Source organism: Myxine glutinosa, chromosome 1 (genome assembly GCF_964187855.1).
Source record: "Myxine glutinosa chromosome 1, kmMyxGlut1.1, whole genome shotgun sequence".
Classification (NCBI taxonomy): Eukaryota; Metazoa; Chordata; class Myxini; order Myxiniformes; family Myxinidae; genus Myxine; species Myxine glutinosa.
Genome location: NC_136261.1, coordinates 348,580,402 through 348,597,299, shown reverse-complemented (window position 1 = coordinate 348,597,299; position 16,898 = coordinate 348,580,402). Strand labels below are relative to the sequence as shown.

Genomic DNA, 16,898 nt, shown 5'->3' with positions numbered 1-16,898 from the left:
CACCACCAAAGGAGGATGGAGATTATGTTTTCATCCCTGTCTGTATGTCCGTTTGTCTGTCTGTCTGTCTGTCTTTTTCCGTTTGTGAACATAATATCTCAAAAAGTTGTGGACGGATTCGAATGAAATTTGGCAGAGATGTAGCGTATGTGGAAAGGACGAAATGGTTAGATTTTGGTGAAGATCGGGATTCGGATCCGGATACTGGAATTTTTCAAGTGATTCTTCACCATTGAGAGATAGGGCTGAAAACGATACAAAGCAGGATATCTCAAAGAGGTTATGGATGGAGTTGGACGAAACTTGGTGGAGAGGTTGTGTGTGTGACAAGGAAGAATCGATTCAATATTGGTGAAGATCCGGATCCAGCGAGTATAATTTTTTAAAGTGATTCTTCACCATTGAGTGATATGGCTAACCAGGTGGAGGTATGCTTTCTACAAAGTGTCGTTCTAGTATCTCCAGGCGTGGCCAAAAATATTGGCACCCTTGCACTTTTTTCAAATAACTTACAATTTTCTCTCAAAATAAGTTGAAATTGACAAAAGTATTTGGTCTCCACAATTCTTTATTTCACTGTTACTTAATTTATCCTTTTAAATCAGAAAATAAAAAGAAATGGCATTGACAAAATTATTGAAACCCTAGACTTAATATTTGGTAGCACAACATTTGGACAAAATAACTGCAGTCAAGCGCTTCCTATAGCCATGAATGAGATTCCTACACCTCTCTACTGGCAGTTTGGCCCACTCTTCTTGTGCAAACTGCTCCAGCTATCCCACATTTGAAGGGTGCCTTCTCTCAACTGCTATTTTCAGATCTCCCCACAGGTGTTCAGTGGGATTTAGATCTGGACTCATTGCTGGCAACCTCGGAACAGTCCAGCATTTTGTCTTGAATCATTCCCTGGTGCTTTTTGATGTGTGTTTGGGGACATTGTCCTGCCGCAAGACCCATGACCTTCGACAGAGACCCAGCTTTCTGACAGTGGGTTGAACATTGCGTTCCAAAATGCCTTGGTAATCCCCTGATTTCATGAGGCCATGCACACATTCAAGGTACCCAGTGCCAGAGGCAGCACAGCAACCCCAAAACACCACTGAACCTCCTCCATGCTTGACTGTAGGGAAGGTGTTCTTTTCTTTGAAGGCTTCATTTTGTTTTCTCTAAACATAGAGATGATGTGGCTTACAAAAAAACTCTAAGTTGGTCTCATCTGTCCACAGGACATTCTCCCAGAAGGAGTTTGGCTTGTTCAGGTGTGTTTTGGAAAACTCCAGTCGGGCTTTTTCGGCAGTGGGGTCCTCCTGGGTCTCCTACCATAGAACCTTCTTTCATTGAGTTGGCGATGGATGGTGTGAATTGAAACTGTCGTACCTTGTTCTGAAGGTGAGCTTGAATCTGTTTGGCAGTTGATCGAGGTGCTTTCTCCACCATTCGAACAATCCTTCGCTGCAATCTTCGATGAAGTTTTCTCTTGTTGCCACGTCCAGGGAGGTTGGCTACAGTGCCATGGGCCTTAAACTTCCTGATAACATTCCGTACGGTGGACACAGGAACATCAAGGTCTCTGGAGATGGACTTGTAGCCTTGAGATTGTCCATGCTTGGCTACAATCTTGTGTCTGACCTCCTCAGACAATTCTCTGCTTTTCTTTGTTATCTCCATGCTCATTGCGATACCCACAGTGACACAAAACAGCAGAATGACTCCTTTTCTCCATTCAAACTGGTTGAATAAGTGATTTTTACATAGCAGGCACCTACAACTCTCCATAGGTGAGTTAAATTCCAAAGTAAAGGAGAATCACCGGCATGAAATCTAATTATTTCTTACAACTTCTAAAAGGTGCCAATAATATTGTCCGGGCCATTTTAGTATTTCTGTGTGGAATAAGCTAAGGTTTAGTAGTTTTCCAGATTTTTTTGTTTTGTTCCGCTGCAAACTAAAGAAATACATGTGTGGATGCCAAAATAATTTTTTAATTTCAACAATTTTCTGGAAGAAATGGTGCATTTTTTGAAAAAAGTGCAAGGGTGCCAATATATTTGGCCACGACTGTATTGGATTCATCAGAACGAAAATGATACATATTGGCGAAAGATATACTTTATTCCCTGAGGGTCCATTTTGTGCTGTTCTTTCTCTTCTACTTGTGCAGCGAGACGAGTTTGCCTTTCAGTTCAACACTTGTTTTTACTGTCTTGGCATCTTTATTCTGTGAATATCAAATCCACCAGTGCTGCAATGTGATGTCAAGATGAAAGGAGATATTCTCTGAAAGAAAACAGAGGAAAGAAAGGGATTAAAGAGAGTGGAAAAATGGGAGATTATGGGAACAGTAGATAAGATGAAGGTTCCAACAGGCAGACTCAGACGAAACATTTTTGAGTCCAACTGTCTGGAAGGCCAGAAATACATCAATAGAGCATCTTGTCATTTCTTATCTCCTCTCCTTTTATTACCCAGAACTTGCAGTATTTTCCTGTTTCATGAAACTCCTTCCAGCTCCTTTTAGTTTTATTTTCCTTTACAAGATCGAGGCTCATGGAAGACCGAGGTGACGGATGGTATTAACTGGCAGTGGGACAGCGTCGCAATAAATAGATGTATTAATGATAGGAATGAACACACATACACACAATAACACACACACTCGATACACACACGAACATACATACACACACAAACATACACATGTACAAGCATACACACATATACACACACAAACATACACACTCACACATACATCATACATACATACACACACAAACATACACACTCACACATACACACACAAACATTCACACTCACACATACATCACACACACACACACACACACACACACACACACACACACACACACACACACACACACACACACATACATACACACACAAACATACACACACATAAACATACACACATATACATACACACACACACCATATGCACATACAAGCATACACACAAATACACACATCACACACCCAAACACACACGAGATAGAGATACAGAGAAATACAGAGGGTAGGACATACTAACCTGCAAGTGAGATGGTTGGGTTAGGAAAGGTTAACGAGGGTAATAAAGATCATGGGTCAGGACAGGGGATGACAAGAGAAAGCGGTGCACTACTTGCTTGAAAAGTTACAAGACCTTTGAAAGGCTGTTCCATTGACGGGAGAAGCGAGGAATAAAAGAGGGGAGGTGTGCGGTCAGCAGAGATTTTGAAAAATGAACCAGGAGGGGATTGCAGTGAAAGGTTCGGGTATTTGCTCCACAGACCGAGGTGAGATTTGCACACCTGTGGGTTTTAGAATAATGGGGGACCAAATTTTTTTTCATGTAACAAGACCTAGAACAGCACTCGGTAGAGCGCACACCTCCGCCGGGCTGAACAATTTATGTTTTGTATCCCACTGATAGGCCGGATCTGGATTCGGACCTGAACCAAAATCTAATCGGCTTGTTCTTATCACCTAACCAACTCATCCACCAAGTTTTGTCATAGCTCGTCCATAATTTTTTGATATATCATGTTATTTATTGTTTTTACCCGATCACTCAGTGGTAAAAAAAATCCAGATCTTCACCAAAATCTAATGAATTCGTCCTTGTCACACACTCAACCTCTCCACCAAGTTTCATCCGAATCCGCTCAACCTCTCCACCAAGTTTCATCCGAATCCGCTCAACCTCTCCACCAAGTTTCATCCGAATCTGCTCAACCTCTCCACCAAGTTTCATCCGAATCCGCTCAACCTCTCCACCAAGTTTCATCCGAATGTGCTCAACCTCTCCACCAGGTTTCATCCGAATCCGCTCAACCTCTCCACCAAGTTTCATCCGAATCCGATAAACCTCTCCACCAAGTTTCATCCGAATCCGCTCAACCTCTCCACCAAGTTTCATCCGAATCCGCTCAACCTCTCCACCAAGTTTCATCCGAATCTGCTCAACCTCTCCACCAAGTTTCATCCGAATCCGCTCAACCTCTTCACCAAGTTTCATCCGAATCCGCTCAACCTCTCCACCAAGTTTCATCCGAATCCGCTCAACCTCTCCACCAAGTTTCATCCGAATCCGCTCAACCTCTCCACCAAGTTTCATCCGAATCCGCTCAACCTCTCCACCAAGTTTCATCCGAATCCGCTCAACCTCTCCACCAAGTTTCATCCGAATCCGCTCAACCTCTCCACCAAGTTTCATCCGAATCCGCTCAAACTCTCCACCAAGTTTCATCCGAATCCGCTCAACCTCTCCACCATGTTTCATCCGAATCCGCTCAACCTCTCCACCAAGTTTCATCCGAATCCGCTCAACCTCTCCACCAAGTTTCATCCGAATCCGATAAACCTCTCCACCAAGTTTCATCCGAATCCGATAAACCTCTCCACCAAGTTTCATCTGAATCCGATAAACCTCTCCACCAAGTTTCATCCGAATCCGCTCAACCTCTCCACCAAGTTTCATCCGAATCCGCTCAAACCTCTCCACCAAGTTTCATCCGAATCCGCTCAACCTCCCCACCACGTTTCATCGGAATCCGCTCAACCTCTCCACCAAGTTTCATCCGAATCCGCTCAACCTCTCCACCAAGTTTCATCCGAATCCGCTCAACCTCTCCACCAAGTTTCATCCGAATCCACTCAACCTCTCCACCAAGTTTCATCCGAATCCGATAAACCTCTCCACCAAGTTTCATCCGAATCCACTCAACCTCTCCACCAATTTCATCCGAATCTGCTCAACCTCTCCACCAAGTTTCATCCGAATCCACTCAACCTCTCCACCAAGTTTCATCCGAATCCGATAAACCTCTCCACCAAGTTTCATCCGAATCCACTCAACCTCTCCACCAATTTCATCCGAATCCGCTCAACCTCTCCACCAAGTTTCATCCGAATCCGCTCAAAGCTCTCCACCAAGTTTCACCCGAATCCGCTCAAACCTCTCCACCAAGTTTCATCCGAATCCGCTCAAACCTCTCCACCAAGTTTCATCCGAATCCGCTCAACCTCCCCACCACGTTTCATCGGAATCCGCTCAACCTCTCCACCAAGTTTCATTCGAATCCGCTCAACCTCTCCACCAAGTTTCATCCGAATCCGCTCAACCTCTGTACCAAGTTCCATCCGAATCCGCTCAACCTCTCTACCAAGTGTCATCCGAATCCGCTCAACCTCTCCACCAAGTGTCATCCGAATCCGCTCAACCTCTCCACCAAGTTTCATCCGAATCCGCTCAACCTCTCCACCAAGTTTCATCCGAATCCGCTCAACCTCACTACCAAGTTCCATCCGAATCCGCTCAACCTCTCTACCAAGTGTCATCCGAATCCGCTCAACCTCTCCACCAAGTGTCATCCGAATCCGCTCAACCTCTCCACCAAGTTTCATCCGAATCCGCTCAACCTCTCCACCAAGTTTCATCCGAATCCGCTCAACCTCTCCACCAAGTTTCATCCGAATCCGCTCAACCTCTCCACCAAGTTTCATCCGAATCCGCTCAACCTCTCCACCAAGTTTCATCCGAATCCGCTCAACCTCACTACCAAGTTCCATCCGAATCCGCTCAACCTCTCTACCAAGTGTCATCCGAATCCGCTCAATCTCTCCACCAAGTGTCATCCGAATCCGCTCAACCTCTCCACCAAGTTTCATCCGAATCCGCTCAACCTCTCCACCAAGTTCCATCCGAATCCGCTCAACCTCTCTACCAAGTGTCATCCGAATCCGCTCAACCTCTCCACCAAGTGTCATCCGAATCTGCTCAACCTCTCCACCAAGTTTCATCCGAATCCGCTCAACCTCTCCACCAAGTTCCATCCGAATCCGCTCAACCTCTCCACCAAGTTTCATCCGAATCCGCTCAACCTCTCCACCAAGTTCCATCCGAATCTGCTCAACCTCTCCACCAAGTTTCATCCGAATCCGCTCAACCTCTCCACCAGGTTTCATCCGAATCCGATAAACCTCTCCACCAAGTTTCATCCGAATCCGCTCAACCTCTCCACCAAGTTTCATCCGAATCCGTCCATAACTTTTTGAGATATCCTGCTCACAACCTGACAAACTGCCCAGTGAATACATAGCCTCTGTCCACCTTCGCTGGTAGAGGTAATTGTTATGCACATCGAGGCATAAACAAGTTTTAAAAGTATGCCACTGGTAATATCCATGCTGGTGGGGGTTCGAGGGGAAAATGGTGGAAAAATTCAAATGGTAATTCAACACGATTGCACAGGTAACAACAAACATAAATAAAGTGAATTATCTCCATGATCGTGCCAGCATGTGGGAGAGGACGAAGGAGTCAATCAACTCTGGCACTCCTGGCATGGTGTCGCTCTCAGATGTCATGCCAGGATTGTCAGGGTGATTTGTTTCTCTCTATGATCGAGACTCATGGAAGAGCAAGGTGATGGAGGGTTTGAACTGCCAGGTTCAAGACAGAGAGACAAAGAGGATGGAAGAAGAACACAAGCTGCATACGATGGCTGTGCACGTCCAACTCTTGAAAAAATAATCGAAGCAAAAAGGTAGAAATCTGTCAATTGTCGGAAGTCTGACAGATCTGTAGTAACTGAAGACGCGACAGGAAGCTGCTCTTGCCATAAACCCCCCCCATGTGTTGATTTAACTGGCGCTCGTGCATGGTCTTAAAATGGTTTAACACACTTCAACTTCTCTTGAAATCATTCAGAGGCTCCATGTGACCAGCTTGAGCTTTCCTACTAGGCCATTTCAAATTGCTACCTATTTCAGATGAATGTCCAGGTGTTCTGGTCAGGTGTACCAGCTACTCAATATCTAGTGTCGTCATGTGGAATTTCTGGCAGGAAAATTTTGATCGACTCAAAAGGGAACCCTAACTCACAAGCCTGTTCTCATGGGGCATCTTTACTTGGAGTATTCACAAACAACAGGTACAACCACATCAACCAATGTCCACCACACAAGAGTAGATGCATACGCACGGTGAAACACGTTAGCTTAAAGCTCCAATAATTAAGCAAAGGCTTTCAGGTTCTCATGGCCAACTTCACCAAGCTCCATCCTCACAACCACCAGCCTAAGATGGCCAGCCCTGCAGACTGAGCTCCATACTCACAACCACTAGCCCAAATCTGTCACCCTGACCTAGCTCCATACTCACAACCACCAGCCCAAATCTGTCACCCTGACCTAGCTCCATACTCACAACCACCAGCCCAAATCTGTCACCCTGACCCAGCTCCATACTCACAACCACCAGCCCAAATCTGTCACCCTGACCAAGCTCCATACTCACAACCACGAGCCCAAGTCTGTCACCCTGACCTTGCTCCATACTCACAACCACCAGCCCAGATCTGTCACCCTGACCAATCTCCATACTCACAACCACCAGCCCAAATCTGTCACCCTGACCTAGCTCCATACTCACAACCACCAGCCCAAATCTGTCACCCTGACCTAGTTCCATACTCACAACCACCAGCCCAAATCTGTCACCCTGACCTAGCTCCATACTCACAACCACCAGCCCAAATCTGTCACCCTGACCTAGCTCCATACTCACAACCACCAGCCCAAATCTGTCACCCTGACCTAGCTCCATACTCACAACCACAAGCCCAAGTCTGTCACCCTGAACTAGCTCCATACTCACAACCACCAGCCCAAATCTATCACCCTGACCTAGCTCCATACTCACAACCACCAGCCCAAATCTGTCACCCTGACCTAGCTCCATACTCACAACCACCAGCCCAAATCTATCACCCTGACCTAGCTCCATACTCACAACCACCAGCCCAAATCTGTCACCCTGACCAAGCTCTATACTTACAACCACCAACCCAAATCTGTCACCCTGACCAAGCTCTATACTCACAACCACCAACCCAAATCTATCACCCTGACCAAGCTCTATACTCACAACCACCAACCCAAATCTATCACCCTGACCTAGCTCCATACTCACAACCACCAGCCAAAATGTGTCACCCTGACCTAGCTCCATACTCACAACCACCAGCCCAAATCTGTCACCCTGACCTAGCTCCATACTCACAACCACCAGCCCAAATCTGTCACCCTGACCTAGCTCCATACTCACAACCACAAGCCCAAGTCTGTCACCCTGAACTAGCTCCATACTCACAACCACCAGCCCAAATCTATCACCCTGACCTAGCTCCATACTCACAACCACCAGCCCAAATCTGTCACCCTGACCTAGCTCCATACTCACAACCACCAGCCCAAATCTGTCACCCTGACCTAGCTCCATACTCACAACCACCAGCCCAAATCTATCACCCTGACCTAGCTCCATACTCACAACCACCAGCCCAAATCTGTCACCCTGACCTAGCTCCATACTCACAACCACCAGCCCAAATCTGTCACCCTGACCTAGCTCCATACTCACAACCACCAACCCAAATCTATCACCCTGACCAAGCTCCATACTCACAACCACCAGCCCAAATCTGTCACCCTGACCTAGCTCCATACTCACAACAACCAGCCAAAATGTGTCACCCTGACCTAGCTCCATACTCACAACCACCAGCCCAAATCTGTCACCCTGACCTAGCTCCATACTCACAACCACAAGCCCAAGTCTGTCACCCTGAACTAGCTCCATACTCACAACCACCAGCCCAAATCTATCACCCTGACCTAGCTCCATACTCACAACCACCAGCCCAAATCTGTCACCCTGACCTAGCTCCATACTCACAACCACCAGCCCAAATCTGTCACCCTGACCAAGCTCCATACTCATAACCACCAACCCAAATCTATCACCCTGACCTAGCTCCATACTCACAACCACCAACCCAAATCTGTCACCCTGACCTAGCTCCATACTCTCAACCACCAGCCAAAATGTGTCACCCTGACCTAGCTCCATACTCACAACCACCAGCCCAAATCTGTCACCCTGACCTAGCTCCATACTCACAACCACCAGCCCAAATCTGTCACCCTGAACTAGCTCCATACTCACAACCACAAGCCCAAGTCTGTCACCCTGAACTAGCTCCATACTCACAACCACCAGCCCAAATCTATCACCCTGACCTAGCTCCATACTCACAACCACCAGCCCAGGTCTGTCACCCTGACCTAGCTCCATACTCACAACCATCAGCCCAAATCTGTCACCCTGACCAAGCTCCATACTCACAACCACCAACCCAAATCTATCACCCTGACCTCGCTCCATACTCACAACCACCAGCCCAAATCTGTCACCCTGACCTAGCTCCATACTCACAACCACCAGCCCAAATCTATCACCCTGACCCAGCTCCATACTCACAACCACCAGCCCAAGTCTGTCACCCTGACCTAGCTCCATACTCACAACCACCAGCCCAAATCTGTCACCCTGACCAAGCTCCATACTCACAACCACCAACCCAAATCTATCACCCTGACCTCGCTCCATACTCACAACCACCAGCCCAAATCTGTCACCCTGACCTAGCTCCATACTCACAACCACCAACCCAAATCTATCACCCTGACCTCGCTCCATACTCACAACCACCAGCCAAAATGTGTCACCCTGACCTAGCTCCATACTCACAACCACCAGCCCAAATCTGTCACCCTGACCTAGCTCCATACTCACAACCACCAGCCCAAATCTGTCACCCTGACCTAGCTCCATACTCACAACCACCAGCCCAAATCTGTCACCCTGACCAAGCTCCATACTCACAACCACCAGCCCAAATCTGTCACCCTGACCTAGCTCCATACTCACAACCACCAGCCCAAATCTGTCACCCTGACCTAGCTCCATACTCACAACCACCAGCCCAAATCTGTCACCCTGACCTAGCTCCGTACTCACAACCACAAGCCCAAGTCTGTCACCCTGACCTAGCTCCATACTCACAACCACCAGCCCAAATCTGTCACCCTGACCCAGCTCCATACTCACAACCACCAGCCCAAATCTGTCACCCTGACCTAGCTCCGTACTCACAACCACCAGCCCAAATCTGTCACCCTGACCCAGCTCCATACTCACAACCACCAGCCCAGATCTGTCACCCTGACCAATCTCCATACTCACAACCACCAGCCCAAATCTGTCACCCTGACCTAGCTCCATACTCACAACCACCAGCCCAAATCTGTCACCCTGACCTAGCTCCATACTCACAACCACCAGCCCAAATCTGTCACCCTGACCTAGCTCCATACTCACAACCACCAGCCCAAATCTGTCACCCTGACCTAGCTCCATACTCACAACCACCAGCCCAAATCTGTCACCCTGACCTAGCTCCATACTCACAACCACCAGCCCAAATCTGTCACCCTGACCCAGCTCCATACTCACAACCACCAGCCCAAATCTGTCACCCTGACCTAGCTCCATACTCACAACCACCAGCCCAAATCTGTCACCCTGACCTAGCTCCATACTCACAACCACCAGCCCAAATCTGTCACCCTGACCCAGCTCCATACTCACAACCACCAGCCCAAATCTGTCACCCTGACCTAGCTCCGTACTCACAACCACCAGCCCAAATCTGTCACCCTGACCCAGCTCCATACTCACAACCACCAGCCCAGATCTGTCACCCTGACCAATCTCCATACTCACAACCACCAGCCCAAATCTGTCACCCTGACCTAGCTCCATACTCACAACCACCAGCCCAAATCTGTCACCCTGACCTAGCTCCATACTCACAACCACCAGCCCAAATCTGTCACCCTGACCTAGCTCCATACTCACAACCACCAGCCCAAATCTGTCACCCTGACCTAGCTCCATACTCACAACCACCAGCCCAAATCTGTCACCCTGACCTAGCTCCATACTCACAACCACCAGCCCAAATCTGTCACCCTGACCCAGCTCCATACTCACAACCACCAGCCCAAATCTGTCACCCTGACCTAGCTCCATACTCACAACCACCAGCCCAAATCTGTCACCCTGACCTAGCTCCATACTCATAACCACCAGCCCAAATCTGTCACCCTGACCTAGCTCCATACTCACAACCACCAGACCAAGCCACTGCCACCTTAACCTCGCTTTGAACCAGAGCACTCTCCTCACTCGGTCTGCCCCAAATCCACCTCTTGAAAAACAAAAAACCAGATGTCACCCTCACCGTCAGAGCAAGTAAGATACATCCAACTACACCTGGAACAAATTTAACAACTAGGCGGAGTTTACATTTTCCAGCCTCCATAAAACCCACATTTACAGTGCACTCCCACCATTCAGCCAATAGGTGCCAAAAATCTGTTTTCAAGCGATGCAGAGGCAATGTTGTTGTGCAGTATGCATGCGATTCCACAAACGACCAGGACCAAAGGAGCACTTGAAACAACCACACCACGCTCACACCAGAACCCTGAGGTCTTTCAGACGGACTGCCCTGAAGACCTTCTCACCAATGCATACTCCAGGTGGTTAGAATTTTGCAGACAGCACAGAAATCGCGACTCGCGCGTGTCTGCCAACGTGGTGCGCTGCAATGCATTCTCGTTTTGTAGAGTTATATCCAGTTCAGATTCATATTCCATGTTCAGGCTTTACTTTTAATGCTTGTTAGGAAAAAAAAGAGCATTTGCCACTGTCTGTCGTTTCTCTGGAATTTTCCGCTGCTTCCTGCTCACCCACCCACCACCCATTCCTCCATTCAAAAACATTGGCAACATTTCTCATCCCTTTCCACGAAACATTTGCGGTTTACTCAACCTCCTCACTCTCCTTATTACTGTCTCTCCAAAACACGCACACTTTTCACATCTCACACTTTGTTCTCAACTCCTTCACCTTCTTTGTCCCGTTCTTCAAAAAAAGGTTTGCATATGCACTCTCTCTCTGCCTCTCTATCTATCTATCTATCTATCTATCTATCTATCTATCTATCTATCTATCGCTATACAGTGCATTCAGAAAGTATTCAGACCCCTTCACTTTTTTCACATTTTGTTATGTTGCAGCCTTATGCTGAAATCGTTTAAATTCATTTTTTCCCTCGTCAATCTACACTCAATACCCCATAATGACAAAGAGAAAACAGAATTTTAGAAAGTTTTGCAAATGTATTAAAAACTAGCTGAAAGCACCCGACGTTGCCCAGGTTCTTTTTGAATGAATTTACTACTATAATTCAGCTTTTACTCGCGGCCGTAGAAGATTGACTACGATAATTCACCTCAGCTTCTAATTGTGAAATGGACCCAGCCCGGCCGAGGTGGGCCTCGACCTGTCTCGCCACCGAGCCTAAAACCTTCCCGGGGCCTGTCCCGACATTTTCTGTATTAGAGGTGTTACGGATTCGTCACTTCCGTCTTTGTGGTTGTCATCCACTTGAAGCATTTTTAGTTTCATGTACTATTATTGTTACAGTTTGAGTGTGAAATGGAGATAACTGTCTTCAAAGGTAAAAAAAACAATGTCTCAGAAGGAAAACGAGATGGGTGAGGGAGAAACCGGAAGAAGAAGAAGCGGCGGGCGAGCGGCTCAAGTGAGATCGGGAAAGGAAGGCCTATCTGCTTCGAGGTGTCGAGCGGACGCTGGTGGACATTGGTCACGAGCGAATATTGGTTTCCCCGGGAAAGGGATTCCTGTGACAGTGTCGTTATTGCTTGGATAATAAACCTGCGTGATGGGTTTTGCTTTTGGTTCCGAAAGTGAATCATCGTTGGAGAGCCTCCATTACCGGCCCATCTGCCATTTCACCTCGCACCAGCCATTTCACCTCGCACCAGCCATTCGCCTGGTTCTCGTGTGTGTCGTGGATTTCGCTTGGGAACTCGCGGTTCTTCGCGGTTCTCCGCTTGGGAGCCGCTGATCGTTCATGTCAGCGTCATTGTCTGGTGAACCGAAGGTGTAAATTCCCAGTCGCCTTATGGGTGAACTCTTACCGGACCGATGTCGGCCCGACACCTCACCAAGCGGCTCGTCTGCAGCGTCGACTGTTAGCCGTTCTGGGTTCAGGTCTCAGTACGACCTTTTCTTGTGATCGCGAGAGCCAAGGGGATCGACTTTGGCCTGGTATCGTGACACAGTGACTTTGGGGGATGTTACCGATTGCTCACGTGGGAATACCGTGAGTTATTGATTCAGGAAATTGGTGGTACCATCATAGAAATTATATGGTGTTTGCTGTGCAAGTGAGGTTTTCTTATGCGTGTGGTACTTGTTATTATTGTGTGGTTTTAATACAATATTTGGTTTTTGTAACAATTGATTGGTGTGGTTTCACCATTGGTCATTGGCACACATAATAGCACATCTTTCTGCCATGACTCCTTTCGGGGCTCGAAGGTACACCGTGGCCGGGGTTTGGGGAGGAGCACGTAACAGAGTTTTCCTCCTATCTTTCACCGTTCAGGAGATTAGCGCGTGCAGACAAACAAACAAACAAACAAAAACCTTCTTTTATATATATAGAATAATATAAAAAACTGAAATATCACTGACATAAGTATTCATACCCTTTGCTATGACACTTGAAATTTAGCTCAGGTGCCTCGCATTTCTCTTGATCATCTTTGAGATGTTTCTACACCTTGATTGGAGTCCATCTGTGGTAAATTCAATTGATTGGACATGATTTGGAAAGGCACACACCTGTCTATATAAGGTCTCCCAGCTGACAATGCATATCAGAGCAAAAACCAAGCCATGAGGTCGAAGGAACTGCCTGCAGAGCTCAGAGACAGGATTGTGTCGAGGCACAGATCTGGGGAAGCCTACAAAATAATTTCTGCTGCATTGAAGGTTCCCAAGAGCACAATGGCCTCCATAATTCTTAAATGGAAGAAGTTTGGAACAACCAGGACTCTTCCTGGAGCTGGCCGCCCGGCCAAACTGAGCAATCGGGGGAGAAGGGCCTTGGTAAGAGGTGACCAAGAACCCGATGGTCACTCTGGCTGAGCTCCAGAGATCCTGTGTGGAGATGGGAGAAACTTCCAGAAGGACAACCATCACTGCAACACTCCACCGATCTGGGCTTCATGGCAGAGCGGCTAGACAGAAGCCTCTCCTCAGTGAAAGACACGTGAAAGCCCACAGAATCCTGTTTCTCACAGTCTGAGTCCTTTAGGTGCTTTTTTGCAAACTCCAAGCGGGTTTGCAAACCCTATGCATTGTCAGCTGTGAGACCTTATATAGACAGGTGTGTGCCTTTCCAAATCATGTCCAATCAATTGAATTTACCACAGGTGGACTCCAATCAAGGTGTAGAAACATCTCGAAGATGATCAAGAGAAATGGGAGGCACCTGAGCTAAATTTCAAGTGCCATCGCAAAGAGTCTGAATACTTATGTCAATGTGATATTTCAGTTTTTTATTTTTAATAAATTTGCAAAACTTTCTAAAATCCTGTTTTCTCTTTGTCATTATGGGGTATTGAATGTAGATTGATGAGGGAAAAAATGAATTTAAACGATTTCAGCAAAAGGCTGCAACATAACAAAATGTGAAAAAAGTGAAGGGGTCTGAATACTTTCTGAATGCACTGTATATATATCTCTCTTTCTCTGCCTGTCGGTCTCCCTCCCTCTATCACTGTCTCTCTCCCTCCATCTCTGTCTCTCTCTTTCTCTCCCTCTCCCTCTATCTCTATCCCTCTCTCCCTCCCTCTATCTCTCTCCCTCCATCTCTGTCTCTCTCTCTCTATCTCTCTCTCTATCTCTGTGTCTCTCTCTGTCTATCTCCCTCTCCCTCTATCTCTGTGTCTCTCTCCGTCTATCTTCCTCTCTCTCCCATGTCTTTTAACTTTGGCTTCCCCTTCTGTGCCGGATGAAGCATTCCACCTCTTGATCTGTTTGTTCATTTGCTCTCTCTGTCTCATCTGCTTTCTACATACAACTTGAGACTGAAAATCTCAGCAGAAGCAACGGAATGGTGCCAAACATTTGGCAAAAGAAAGACCTCCCCGGGCCAAGACCAGGAATCACTGAGTAAGGAGGGGCAGAGGGCAGTGATCACACGTGTTCATAAACACCCATCTTCAATAACCTCTTTTGGCTTCATGACCTTGTGCAAGGAATTGACAACAACGACGAAGCCCCAAATACATACTAAAAGGCAGTATATGGACATTATGTCGCTAGAAAATCCTAAATGAACTTGCAAAGTCATATTTGGCTGGCAATTTGGTCTTGCCTCAACGGAAAGCAGAATGTGTGTAAAGCGATGTCAAGTCTTGTACGAAGTGCCTCGCCAGGAAAACGAAATGATCGTTCAAATTGATGCCAACAAAAGTGAAGGCATCGGCTTCATGGCGCTCGGGCCTATTATAGGCCTAGATTAACCACTTCGTGGGGATGAACGAATCAAACGGGAGTGGAAGGGATTTAAGGTGAGAAGGCAACGTCCTCGCAAGGCCACCACCCAAAAGGAGCAGTGTGGAATTACCATGTGGAGTTGCCAACGAGTTCGTTTTGATATAAATGGATGTTTATCAAATATAAAAGAGGCAAAACTAGAACAGCACTCTTCGACGTCACTACGTCGACCGATATACCTCGTCCCACATTATTACATCATTATACAGACTTGTAGCAAGTTTGATTTCAATCCCTTCAGCTGTTCTCAAGTATCACATTTTTACCTGACATGACCTCTGACCTTTGACAGTGAAATCTAGTGAGTTTATCTTTGCGTCATAATATATACTTGTACCAAGTTTGGTCAAAATCCAATCACTGGTTCACAGAAATTAGCTTGGTAACAGAAATTGTACCCAATGGGACCTCTGACCTTTGACCTCTTGACCCCATAATTTTAATCATGTCATCTTTGCATCATTATAAATACTTGTACCAAGTTTGACTTAGTTACCTTCAGCCATTCTTAAGTTATCGCGGTAACGAAAACCTATCACGGACGGACGGACAACTTGAAAAAAGAATGCATCTGACCGGATCTGGATTCGGACCTGAACCAAAATATAATCAGCTCGTTCTTGTCACCAATCCAACTCATTCAATTAGTTTAGTCATAACTCGCCCACAACCTTTATAAATATCATGTTGTGTAATCGCTTTTTGCTTGATCTCTCAATGGTGAAGAATCACTTAAAAATTAAATAATTCTCGTATCCAAATCCACATTCAGATCTTCACCAAAATCGAATCGATTCGTCCTTGTCACACACACAAGCTGTCCAACACGTTTCGTCCGAATCCGACTACAACTTTTTGAGATATTTTGTTCACAGACAGCCAGACAAACAAGAAATATGTCGTGCATAGCACGATAGTTGCAAAATCCCTAAAATAAGTTGGCCTATGATGACCACAAAAAAAATTGGTCGTTGAATTCAGTGATCTGGTATTCAAATCCTCTTAAAATATCAAGTCAATCAGATGAAAATTGAGGCTTTTAGAAATTCAAAAAAGGTGGTTGACCTTCGGCCTATGTTGACCTTATAGTCTACGCTGATCTCAAAAATAGTTGATGGTTGAATTCAGTAAGCCGATATGTAAATCCTATTCAAATTTCAAGTCAATCGAATGAAAATTGAGGATTTTAGAAATTTGAAAAAAGGTGGTTGACCTTTGGCCTATGTTGATCCCAAAAATAGTTGATGGTTGAATTCAGTAAGCCGATATGTAAATCCTATTCAAATTTCAAGTCAATCGAATGAAAATTGAGGATTTTAGAAATTTGAAAAAAGGTGGTTGACCTTTGGCCTATGTTGATCCCAAAAATAGTTGGTGGTTGAATTCAGTTTGCCGATATGTATATCCTATTCAAATTTCAAGTCAATCGGATGAAAATTCAAGATTTTAGAAATCGAAAAATCTGGTTGACCTTTGACTTATGTTGACCTTTTAGCCTATGTTGACCTCCAAAATACTTGGTTAAATTCAGTGTGCAGATATGCAAATC

General features: G+C 46.2%; 1 protein-coding gene across 1 annotated transcript in view; it reads right to left on the bottom strand.

Moving 5' to 3' along the window:
• The window catches only part of LOC137413232 (inactive carboxypeptidase-like protein X2), a 68,838-nt gene that overhangs the window by 36,853 nt on the left and 15,087 nt on the right, over nt 1-16,898 (bottom strand). The window lies entirely within an intron of this gene.